Genomic DNA, 13,919 nt, shown 5'->3' on the forward strand with positions numbered 1-13,919 from the left:
GGATAGTGCAATGGAGTATGTTCGGCTCTAAAATCAATGCGAAAAGTAACGCAATAAATCGAGGTTAGCACACAATGAGAAACGACTGTTTGTCTACATGCGTGTGGAATGTGGACCTGCATGCCCATGTGCCCGCTACAAGGATGATCCCACAAACGTTTTCCTAGCTCTTCATTCATTCATTTATTCATGCATCCATTCATTAATTCTTCATTCCGGTATAAAAGCATCTAAAGAGTTACTTATATTATATTTGCAATTTCCATTGTGTCTCTGCGTAATGCAGTCTGTAAATCCCACTGTGCTCTTGACAACGATTTTTCGTATACTGAACTAACATGAAACTCGGTCTAGTTTCAGAATTTTCTGCCTTATCGTCTCTTACGTTATTGCACCCCCCCTTCAAATGAAGTTCTTTCGGCATGGTCCCTGTCTCTCAAGGTCAAAAAACAATAGAACCTTATACTGCCAGTGCGTTTTGTGGGCCTCTTCAGGCCGCAAGCTGAAAATCAAAGCTGCTGACCTTCACTAGAAATGAGCATACATTCTTTCTTTGCAACATCCGTAGTAAAGCCATCTGTGAGAACTTGAAGTTTCGAATCCATCTATGTACTGCGCCTACATATGCAAATGCGAACTTGCTTCTCTCCCATCTGCAACGGCTCGCTTGGCGCGTTCTAAGGCCCCCATTTTTGTCCACGTTGTCTGCGAGCTTTGCAGCCCCAAAGAACCTTGGAGACATTTAATTTTTGGGGCAAGGTCAGGGAAAGTATAAAGTACCCGAGGAGTTGAGTTGAAAGTGAGATTTATTGCTTGTTTGTTTTATTATTTGCAATACGCAAGCCTCCCCTCGGTTAACAGTGCGCAGCATTTACATGAGATTGCGAAAATTAGTTACATCAACAAAAATATATACATACACATATAAACAAGGTCAGTAATATGAGGTGAATAGAGAGAGAATTCCAAGATGACACCCAGGTTGTTCGCCACCCAGGCTGGTGAAGGTAGGGGTTAGGGTTAGCATACTTTGTATGTACACTGTACAATAACATTTATTTACAAAAAGCCAATCGTATTACAATTATTTAAACCAGGATTTGTACTTCACAACCAACTCTCCTTTGGGTGGACATGGCACAGTGGCAATGTTTGGTGGCAATGGATCAGTGCTCTGCACAGAAACGTTCAAAATTCCATATCTGTGCTTCTCTAATACAGCAACAATAAGGCTTTTGACAAAGTCGAACTCCAATTCCTCATAGACTGGTTTGATCACCCATTGCTTACTTCTTTTTGAAAAGGCCTTAGTGTAGCGAGGCATCCATACATTACCCATAGTCCTAGATTGTTCACGGCCGAGATTCTCGTTAAGGGCCAAGACAGCATTTAGAGTCCTATGTCTCATGCCCTGTATGCTGAAATGCAAGCGCTTTGGCCTGTACTTTAGGCACATATTGTGGAACACCTCCAAACCTCCTGTGTGACAGAATTCTGTCAGTCCACACAAATCTCTTGATAGAGTTTTATCGAAAACAATCTTCTCAATGGCTTTGTGTGTCGGTGAAGATGGAATCAACCACTTCTTCTTCCGTGCCTCCACTGGGGACAAAGGGCCATGTTCACATTGGTGGAAATGTAGGTTTTCTGACCAGCGGTGCACGTTGGTACAGTGGTGCATCAGTGACCGCCATTTTTCAATTAGTATTTCCACTGACCCTTCACAAGTTTTGGAGCTCCACCAAAGATGGTTGCTGATAGACTGGGACCACTCTGAAATACTTTCCAAACCTTTTTTTTCCCTGCAGCCGAGATTTTCTTATTGATTGATTTAGCAAGATGCCATACGTTAAATTGATGTTTAATATGTGGGAACTGCTCTCTCATTGTCTTGGCAATTGAAACGTGTCTGTCCGTGGCTATGAGGTCGATGTGTATTCCCCTCGATTGTAGATATTCCACTGATTTTATAAATCCTAGTTTCTCCATGGCCACTGAGGATGTACATTGTGTTACCTGCACGACCACGGAACTCACAATTTTCTTACTATCCATGTCCTGAAAGTGGTAGGTGCAGTACTTGTCAGAAAATCCAGGGCTGTCACACTGTCCATCGGCAGCTAGCTTGAATCGTTTGCCTTCGAATGTACTTGCTAGAGACAATTGTTCAATTTTCCAAGCATCACTAATGGCCGGAAACAGATAATCATCTTGGTATTTGTAGTACTGTGTTTTTTAAATGAAATGGAGTCCCACAAACTGAAAGAAAGACTCTAACTTCCTAAAACTGGACCCACAAAAAAGTGATGCAGCTGCACACAGTAGATTGCCTGCTGGCAGTTTCCCCCAGCATCGGTTGTGTAGACCATGAGAACGTATAATTTAATCTACAGGCGGCATTTATTTTGACGTTACTGCCTTTTTTTTTACGAGTGACATGAATCAATGGCTTCCCACATACTTTCCCTCTAACGGAATGCCCACATTTCAGCATACTTATAATATTCATCAAACAACTGTCGAATACTATGTATTTGCCCTCTTTCATTAGACTGTCATCCGGTGTCAAAGTTGTTTTGGGCTGTGACGTTGAGGACATATCATCACATTTGAAAGAAATATCGCTGCTATCAAGTTCTGATGCGTCGGTGAATGCTGTTGCTGGTTCATTCTCTGTCATTTCAACATCTGCTACTTCAACATTGATGGGAGAACACAACAATGTCGACAGCTTTTTTGGTGGCAATTTTTTGGCGGGTGTAGATTGTGTGAATTGATCTGCGACTACTTCAGAGCTATCTTCAATACATCCAGTATCATGTTGTTTTGGTCGTGCGGCCGCACTGTAGCAATGGTCCAATACAACTTTGCTGGATTCTCTAGACACATTAATTTCATGTTTGGGCCATTGGACATGAGCATCTCGAGTCTCAACACGCGGCGTCTGAATTAATAGTTCCTCCGTAGTGTAAATGGTCTGGCAAGCAACATTTCTCATTCGCTTCACTGTCGGTGTATGTATAGTTCGGACACCCACGGGTAACTAGAGCACCGATTGGAAAACGGATGTTCCGCTTAAACACACAAGATAAAGTATAGTGCAATTGACTGGAAAAAAACATAAAATAGTCCCCAGCACAAAAAAATGTCTAAAGTTATGAACTGTTTGTAACTAACCTTATTTTTGTTTCTTTTCTTTGCAACTTTTTTGACTCGACCTTCAACATCTGCACGCTGTTGCTCAGATTCGTATCCGCATGTCTCCCCTTCCTCTTGCGCTGCAACGACTATATTTTCTGTATCCGCATAGACAGCACGGAATGAGGCTCCATCGACTCCCTGAAACATAGTATTTTCATTACTGTTTATCAAAATATTGTTAGCATAAAACACACGTGAGGACGAACACACAGGTACATCTCAATAGCCAAACACGATTTAAACATTGTGTGGAACAATCAAACAACAAGTATTCGAGCTCTGATGACTTAGTTCGATGGAGCTGTCAGTATCCATACCTCTGGCTCTGCATGGACTGCCACAAATGATTGTATTGAAGAGGAGGCATCAGCAACTCCCTGAAACACAGTACTTGCGTTAGTATGGTTTTCAATATTGTAAACATAACACACACTTGGGGTCGACGGCACAGGTACATATAAAGAGATAACCACAAATGTTGCATTGTCTAAAAGAATCAAGGAATATTTAAATATGATCAGATTTAATCGACTTATCTCTCCGATTTCTTTACATCTGCATCATCTATATGGAATCTTGTGATTGTAGTGGAAGCTCCATCATCTCCCTGAAACACAGTACTTGCGTTAATAGGGAAGAAAGTATAGCAAATGGAATCACGTTATATGATCACGCTCGATGGAGCTGTCAGTATCCATACCTCGTGCTGCTGAAGAATATCTATGGATGTTGTAAATGTGGTGCGCACTTCCGAAAGCTGTTGCGCCGATTCATATCCGCATGGTCCCGCTTCCCCTGGAATTACTTGAATGTCAGGCTCTGCATCAAGTGTGTGGGTTGACGCTTCAACAACTGCCTGAAACATAGTATTTGCATTAGTAAGGATTACAATATTGAAAACACAACACACACTTGGGGTCGACCGCACAGGTACATATCAATGGCTAACCACGAATGAAACATGGTGTAGAACAATCAAACGGCAAGTGTTCCAGTCCTGATGATCACGGTCGATGGAGCTGTCAGTATCCATACCTTGTGCTGCTGAAGAACATCTAGGGCTGTTGTCAATGTGGTGGACGCTTCAGCATCTCCCTGAAAGACAGTACTTGCATTAGTATGGATAACACTAATTATAACTGAAAACAAACACCAGGGGACGACAACTAAGGTGTATATCAATTGGAAAGCACTAACCAAACAATTGGTAAAATAATCACACGATATATAAAAACTATTACTTGACATGCATAAAACAAGTCTGTAGCGGAATAGCCAAGTATGATTTCCTGATATGCGCTAGAAGTGGTTGATAACTGCGGGCACGTCACGGATGTAGAATGTTCTTGCTTCAGATTCAGTGGATAGTCAAGCAGTTGTAAGGTAAATTATTGTTTGATAATGAAATGCAAATATTAAAAAATTGCCATGTAAACTGACAGAATACTTGAGAATAATGCTATTGAAAACGCGCAATATAGTACAGTTCCCTGTGCCCATAAATAGATTTCCTTTGGGGGTTATAAAATGGAAAAATAATTTATTGATAAATGTCATTATTCAAAAAGCTATACACTCATGTCAAAAGTATTACAAAGGAGTATTACAAGGGACACAACACCTAAAATATCAATTAATCCATTCGGCTACCTACACACTACCGCAAGGCCTAAAGCTAAATCCAGACACTTGATTCACCAGTGGCTGAATGCGGACGAATAGAGTTGGAATAGCGTTTGCGAGCAATTTTCGTGTCGTTCGCCGTTTATTCTTCTTTGTTACCCCAGATGTGGCATACATGTTCGAGAAAAAGTGCCGGCTGCAGATGCGGTATTGATCACCCCTCTTGTCCTCTAAGACTTGTTGGACTCTACTTTCCAGCTCATCCAGTGGATATCCGCAATGTCTGACCCATTCTCTTATTCGATCAACAGTTTTCAGGAATACATGCATTGTAGTGCCTTCAGATTTAGCATGGGTCTTCGAAGGGCAACCGCTAATCGAACAGGCAGGCATTGTTGAAAATTCTGAAAAGTAAATATCAAGATTATTATAAAACCTTGATGAATAAAAATGTCATAAAAAAGTAAATGAACCATACCATGTTCAATGCAAGGTTTGTTTTGGTCGCCGGAACTATACCAATTCATCATGTGCGGCTTAGTATTTGCATAAGTTACAGAAATGTTTTAAATGATGTGACTAAACTCTGAACATGTGACTCGTCCCTTGGATGTTCTGTCTTGCACGAGAAGGAAACATGCTTACATTATAGACTGAACTCCCGAAGGATGCAATTCGATGACAATTGACACAGATGAAAATAAATAGATCTATTGATAGCATAACAATTGAAACTCAAGTCAATAGCAATGAGACCAATGACCATGGCACTATTGGGTACTGTAATCGCAAATAGATAGAAATGTAAAAATGACTGAAATATGACTAGGATACATGGCCTTACCTTGACCAACAAACAGTTGGATTCAGCAGGCTGACCAGTATATTGCAGGAGAACAGGTAGATGGCCACAGGTAGCTCACTGGCGAGTTTGCTCAAAGCGGTCACAGATAGCACGATGACGAGCAGATTAGCATAGATCTCAGTGCTTCTCAGGTAGAAGGTTCAGGAGTTGACTTGCAAAGCACAAAGATGTTCTCATGAGACATATCAAGTGGTTTATAAAGTATTAGAAACAGGGGTGTGTTTGTGAATGAATGACGTGTGTATGTCGTGGTATTATGTGGATTGCAGGGGGGCGGCCTGCCTCAGGGGGGACACGGGGTCTGAGGAGGCCATGTGAGCGATGGCCCCTGGGCGTGGGATACCTTTTGAAGTGTACATGCTGTTTGGCACCTTGGCTGTTTGCGCCCGTGACAGCCCCCCATGCCAGCGCTCATCCCCGGGTGCGACCGCCTTTGATAGAGGGGGGTGGGATGGATGGGCTGGTGGGCATGCAGGCAAGTGTGTGGGAGCGAGGGGCCATCAGGCCCCTCTCATCCTTTACTTCTCAGTAGAAACTCGGACCAAGTGCCTCCAGTAGTAGGTTTGCCCCTTGCCCTTATGTGATGTTAACTTTGGTTGACATTCACGTAGATGGGACCACTGAGCAGGACACGGGGCATTTTTGTACCCTCTTTCCATTCCATCTTGGTGACCAGGCCTCACTGCGCAGAGCACATGGCCCCCACCCTCGTTCCCACTCTGACTGGAAAACTCCAGAGGTATTTACAACAGCTAATAAATGTAACACATCACTCTTCCTCTGAGATCACTGTCCTGCATGTGAACCAGCCTGAACTAAGCACATAGCTCATTCATCTCCACAAACGTGTCCTTGCCCACGCACCCTCGCCAGTGGAAACTTACTGCCATTCTGACCCTGTGTCCCTGCAAGGTATTCTCTTCATGTGCCAGACCACTGACCACGCCATGATGCCCACCTAGCAGATCCCCAACTAACATTAGACCCCTACTGCAGTATATCGTTGCCTATCAATAACAAATGCCACATACTGGAGATTCTTGTGAGCACAGACCCACACTTCAAACAGTGTATTATAGTGGTCAAGACCCTTAACCTAAGGTCTGTATAATCCAATATTGATTGATAGTATAGATATATGTGTGACTGTTATAGAGACATAACCGACTGAAAGACTTTGAACAAGTGTTATTTAGTGCATGCATTATTGAGAATATATTATGTTAGCTTAGATAGTGACCACCCTGCTTCACAGCGACCTGACCTTCACCCATTCGGAGCACAGATGTCTGACGTCCATCCTTGAATGGAGACACACTTGATTCATTTAAAAAATCGAAACAACCGTTGTTAAAATATATGTGGTGTTTTATTTTGTATCTTATTTTGATGGCACAAAAATACAAGACTTTACACATTGTACAGGTCAGGTTGCAGCACAGCGAGAGAAAATCCCCAATACTGACCGCTGTCACTCGGGAACGTTTCTCTTATGGCGCAAACAGCACAGGCGGGTATTACTCTTCGAACGCGGTGTCCAAGCCTCCCGTGAAGCCACCATGTAAAGGAACGAGAGGCCACCAGCCGGTACCACCGGTGAAAAAGAATGATAAAAACTGTTTTTAAATGAACAAGATAAGTTTAATAAAAGTTTGTTGTCAATGACAATTCTTGTAATTAATGGCATTCTGCTTGGACAAATGCTATCTAAACACTGCACACTATTGAACGACTTTCATGTGTTACAATGATATGTATATGTAATTTTGGATGTAGTAGAAGACCATGATATAGGAGTGGCATGACAAGCAGAGTATACTTACTCATTATTCGGATTACGAGGACGAACAGTTGCGCGAAGTTCGTGCATAAGCACCATCATTATCCTCAACACGGACCGTGTGAGGCAGGCTGCCCTGAAGTCTGGCAGCTCGGTGATGCATTGCGGTCATGGCTCGCCTTCCGAAATGTAGGTCACGCATCCCGAGTTTTCACAGAAGCAGCAGTTTTCGTCCTCGGTTGGCATTAGCTCGCACCGACTGCATGTGCACCAGGTGGAAACACTGTCCATGCGACTAGGTCCAGGCTCTTCATCTGTTGAATCGTCCTCCCCACTGCCATCCGAAGCCCCATCGTTTTCGCGTGTTTCCCTTTCCAGTAGTTCTTCCTCAGTATACTCAGGCTCTTACATGTAGGGCATTATTGTGGCCATTGTGTGTTAAACAAACTAAAATAATTTATAGCGGTGGTACTGGTATCTGTTCACACGGGCTACAAGCAACGAAGGTAGCTGACCAGAGCACAGAAATGAGTCACAGAATACTCAAAGTAACACAGAGAGAGGAATGGAATCGAAAATCTGCTGCTGTGCGTTGTGAAACAGTCTGTTTATACTTATTGAGGAAAGAGGCGTCCTGCCATTTCCATGGCGACACGTCATTAGCTGAAGCGCAGCGAATATTGACACAAGACGTGCTTTGGCGTTGTGAAATGGGCGGTACGCGTCTGCTGATGACAGGCTCAGGGGCGGGGGATATGATTTAGTGCCGCAAAAGCAGGTCAGCCAGGGCGATGGGGTAAATGATAGGATTATCACAAAATGGCAGCTCCCTGATGCTTGTTTTCGCGTGCGTATAATGGATGAAAACTCAGGTAAGGTCCATAGGAAATGTTTCTAAAATCGAGCGACTTAGGCTTAAAAAAACATGGCCGACCCGTAGGGGCAATAACATTTTTTTACCGAACCATTCCTTTAACCTTGAAGCCCTGCTGGAAGAGAAGTCTTGCTGCTGCTCTACTTCACCAATCTGAAAGCTGCTGTGTCTCCAAGGACTGACCCAGAGAGGACCTGGTTAGGCGCCCTCTTCCCGAGCTATGAGGGACCATCGTGCATTGCTAATCTTTTCCAGGACTCCCTGGTAGACAGACCTACAACAGGCTGCTGACCGGAGACAGGGACTGCCGCAGAATCACAAGGAGAAGCGCCTTGACACTGTTGTCCATCACCATCGACGACCGCCATCGCCGACCAGAGCCGCCATGCTCCCTTTGCCTAAGTGATATTTGATCCAAGGATGCTCTCGGCTGCACCATTGACCGCTTTGTCCCGCCGGAGAAAGCTGAGGCCGCCGACGCGCCGAGGAGCATCCGCCGGTGGGTTTCCCGCCACATAAAGACCACAGAGATGCTGACGACTTGACGCCCTTGCTGGGCCACAGTTCTTCAAACTCTTTGTGGTCCTGACCTATCGTCACTGAGGTGCCCCGCATGCCTCTTCCTTGCAAGACGCCAACGCTCCGTCATTGGCGAGCACCACTAGGAACAAAGTTGCCACTTCACAGTTGTCGTTCAACCCTTTCCCTCGTGGGATCTCAACGATCTGTGGCTCCTGCCTTAAAGGGAGCCGCTCAATAAGGATCTGTCGACAACCCGATGACGAACTCTTCTATTGCAGGTACATTGGGGTTATCGAACTATTTTAGAAGGAAATGTTCTTTTGAACAATATATGGACTGGGCTTGTACGATATATATTTATTTGCATGTTGCCCAGGTGGGGGGATCTCCACACAGAATTGTGCCTAGTTGGTAGGGGTCAATATTCTGCCAAATGTTCTAACCAACTGCTTTCTTCCTATATCTATTTTTGGTTCCTTGTATTCCTTGATATGTGTGACATTTGACCAGAGTATAGTTGATGCACTTTAATGAGATCTGAAAATAATTGTGGTACCACTTTAGAACTGAATATATTTGCCATTGTAGATTTTCTGAGCACAAAGTGAGTTATTGTGATAGTGTACATAACCTTGAATATTAATTATATAAAGACTGTGTTTTAACTAATACAGTCTATGGACATTCCTTTGTGGGGGCTTGGGGACTACACTGTACTTAAGAACCAGCCTGCATCACCTCCTGAGAAGCTAGGCCTCGATTGCTCGTCCATTGCTACCTTATAGAGAATCTTGACTGGGGTCCTCTGTGCCTCTCCTCTTCCATATAGAGAGCAGGAGTACAGACACCCTCCTCCAGTCTTTACAACAAGTTATTCAATAAAGCTTCTGAAGAAAAATCATTCCGAAATATTCAAAGCAATGTTTTAATAATGTTAACAACTAGAATGGAATATCCAGTAACCAAAGTGTAAAACATGAAAATAACACTGATAACTGCCCAAGGAGGAAAAGAAGCTAGGGCCTACTTACAATTTAAGGACATCTGGGGGACGGAGGTAAATCTTGACATCCCGATGGTAGCAAAATTAAAATGCTGGTTTGCTAATTTTCGATTAGGCATACTCCCATTAGCCCAAGAGACTGCTAAGTGTCCCTCGTCCATATGCCCTCTTTGTGGCAAGGGGCGTGAGAATGAGGCACATCTTTACTTTTTTTGTAAGGCCCATTCCCAGGCAAGGGGTGTTGGCTTGCCCCGGTTCAGAGACATTTAGTCTAGCTCCCAATCCCATCAGCTATCTGAGCCTTAAAATGTTGCACCCAACCTGTATATGTGCTAGCAGTCTCAACATTTATAAGATCTGCATTTAAGAAGAGAATGCTAGAGACTAGAATAAGCACTATATTAGCAGAGGAGTAGGTAGGTGGGATGTGCGTACCAAGGTTGAGATCTATAAAAGCTGATATTGGTTTCACTGTTGTACATATATTCTATAACACAACGATTTTAAGATACAGAGAACAATGCAGATATTAATGTACATTTTGCTTTTAATGTTTTGAACTGTGAAAACAGCACTTTGATGGAGATCTATTTTCCGAATAAAGTTAATGATGATGAAGAAAATAACACAGCAATATGATAGGAACACTAAACATTGTACATTAACTAAAAAGAAAGACTCAACCCCAATCTGAAGCTCCTGTGATACAAGAAGTACGGCATACTGAAACAAGAGTTTCCAATGCCAACAATTTGGAAGTTTGTGTAGGTTAAGGACATGCAAAATGCTTATAAATCAAGTGGCTGAAAGCAGACCTGTTTAAGACATTTTTATTACACCAATAGCGGGTTTACAGCTCCATTTAAGCCATTAACTCTCAGAAGACTGGTTTGAAAAAACGCTGGCAGGCTCTTTGAGTGCAAAGTTTGATGACAAGGCTTGGCTAAAGTGAGCTGAAAGAGTTTCCATGAGGACGTGTTTTGGGCTGGAAGGGGCAGGAACTGGGTGGGAATGGCCATAGCGATTAGCATAGCCATGGGCAGTCAATGGGTGGACAAATAACAAAACAACACCTACAAGCAGTGTGTGTGACCCTTCTGATATGCCATTTCTCCCTATCTGTACTCTATAAGGAGGCGGCGGGTCACAGACCAGTCAGTAAGCTAAATATTTCCTGACAGCCTTACTAATACAAAATCCAACAGTGCAGTGGAGGAAAGATGGAGAAAGACAGGTGTGATGAAGTCAATGCGTGCCGCCAGAAGAGCGGACAGGTCTACTGAGTGAAATGGACAGAAAAAAGTTCATTAACTTCTTTGTGAAAGTAGACAGGTTTATAAACAAAACCAATTTTTCGAAGGCTTAAAGAACTAATCAGAGAACTTGAACAATCACTTTTACTTCTCCAGACAATTCGAAAGATCTCGTGGAAATCTGAATGGCGTACTCACAGGTTCATTAATGCTTTTACTTATAAGTAATTGACTTATTTCTGCTAATTGACCCGCATTTCCAAACGTGACACGCGTACATTTTAAATGTCAAAAATTCCTAACAGAACCGATTTTGTAAATGAGTAAATTACCCATAGGCAAATGAGGAGCAAATCACATGCTGTCACCTCAGAAGTGCTCAAAAGTGAGACCGTTATTTGCAACACATGACCTATATCTCGGCCTATTCATATTTGCTAATGTAAGTGTGCATATGTTACTGAGAATAAACACACACATCACGTTGGTAGTTGTATTTCCTTTTGATAATAGAGCACATTTAATTCAGGCTTACATTCCGTTTCTACAGTGGGTGTAAGTAGTTTTCTCAGGCATTTTTGTGAATCAAATCCTTCATATTTTGGAGAAAAAGAGCCAATTTATTGTTTCTTCAATAAAGTTGTTTTGTGAAAGTATCCGTTCAACAGACATTGATCAATACAAGCCTAATAGCCAGGATTAAAAAACGAAAAACGTAAAATTTGTGTGAACAGTGTTAAATATGTGTTATCTCACTCATTTGATGAATTTATATTGTGACTTTTTTCTGCAGCTCTACAGTTGTTGAAGGATAGTTTCAAAAGTAGGTTTGAGCATCTTTCCTGTTTATTGGCATTCATGTGCGCGCCCAGCCAATCAGGCTGCTCTGAACACAGGCTAAGTGCAACAGTACGAATCTGATTGGTAGCAGCCTCAGAGGTGTGTGTCCCTCATCCCTCTACCCTTGCTTTTAGGGCAATATCCCGCAGATCCCAGCAGACAGATCAGCATCTACAATCCAAAGACATGGGTGCTTAAGAATCTTATCCAATGAAAAGGTAACTCAAACTGTCTGAGTTATCAGCGATGAAGGTGATCCTCTCTGCTGCAGTCTGTCCGTTTTCTGTGTTGATTGCATCCATAGACTCTGAAGACAGACTTTAACAGAAAGGAGAATTATCACAGATAACACAGGTAAGTTTTATTTTCTACTATTTAATTTGAAAAGATCCAATAGCACCCACATCTTGGGATAGTGGGTGCAAATGGCAATAAAACTGCCATAACAACTGATCCATTACTATTTCTACAGGCAGGATGAGGGCCACCAGGAAGCAGAGCTGGTCACTGTGGGCTATGCAGTAAGTGGCGACTGATGGGCGAGGAGCAGTCAGTGAGGGGCTTGGGTTGGTCAGAGGGAAATGCATGCACAGAGCACCAGCTGCATGGATTCTGGCCACAGATTTGGGTGAGAGGGGCAGATGGGCAGAATGGAACATGGGCGGTTACTGGCAGATTCCACATGCATTCCTGGCCACATGATTGGCTTGCACCTTCCCCCTGTTAGTAATGTGAGACGATATATATATAACAATGTGGTATAGCTCATTGGCTATCATTTTGTCATACATTTTTCAATCAGCAGTCAAAATTCATGCGAGCACTGGATAAACAGTGAAGAAGATGGCGGTGTGAGGTTGATATTCCATCTCCAGCCCGCCTAAACAGTACCTCAACTTAGAAAGAAAAAAAAATGCTGAATACATATCTGACCTCTGCACTGAGAAAGACAGACAAGATACACTAAGGGCCGGATTCATGGAAAAGTGCACATTTATCCTGCAAAGGTTTACCCCGAGAACGACACTGCATGAGCCTCAGCGGAGAATAAAAAATGTGCACTCTGCATATTCATGGAATTGTCTGCGCAAAGTAACCGTATATGCAAGTTGCGGCCGGAACGCCCCCGACACTCCCCAGAACAGCTGCCTCTGCGTGCTTCTCCAAGCACGAACACATGCACCCTTCAAAAGTGGGTGGGGCCCCCCGCAAGCAGGCCTGCATCTCGGGACTCATGGAATCGACTGTGTGGCACTTATATGTACTTTCAGGGGACTTCGTACAGGCTCAGTGCATCTCTGAGAGCAGCCGAGTGCCTTGCGCTAGACGCCACGCAGAGTGTGGGTGTGGCCGCCACGCAGAGTGTGGGTGTGGCTTGCTGAGAGGGCAGGGAAGGGGGTGGTACTCGGAAAATGAGGAAGAACAAGGGAAATGTGGGGTTATGAAGGACGGCAGTATTCATGGATCCGACTGCGCAACTTCTAGGCGGGGAAATGGCCACGCAAAGCCATCATACTATTGCCACCCAAAGGCAGGCATACAGACACTTGTGCATAGGATTCACCATGCAGAAAGATCGGATTTCGGGCTGCATGTAACCAGCTGGGGTTCCGATCTTACTTAGGTGTGCGCATTCGCAGTGTAAAAGGGTGCATGAACCGTTTACAGGGGATTGCACACAGTTATTCTGAGTTTTACCCGAGTTACAAAGTATCGTACACATGTTTTCAGGGTACTGGTAACAGTTATGGGGGACCACTCGCAGGATCCCCGAGATGCAGGCCTGCTTGTGGGGGACCTCATGCACAGCATGAAGGGTGCATCTATTTGTGTCCGGGGAGCACGCAAAGGTGGCTGATCTGATTGTTTTTGCTTTGTGTGGGGGCGTGTGAGGGGTGTTCTGACCAGGACTTGCATATGCACTTACTTTGCGCAGACATTTCCATGAATGCGCAGAG

The sequence above is a fragment of the Ambystoma mexicanum genome, chromosome 7q, assembly GCF_040938575.1.
Source record: "Ambystoma mexicanum isolate Mex_15411 chromosome 7q, UKY_AmexF1_1, whole genome shotgun sequence".
NCBI classification, from domain to species: Eukaryota; Metazoa; Chordata; class Amphibia; order Caudata; family Ambystomatidae; genus Ambystoma; species Ambystoma mexicanum.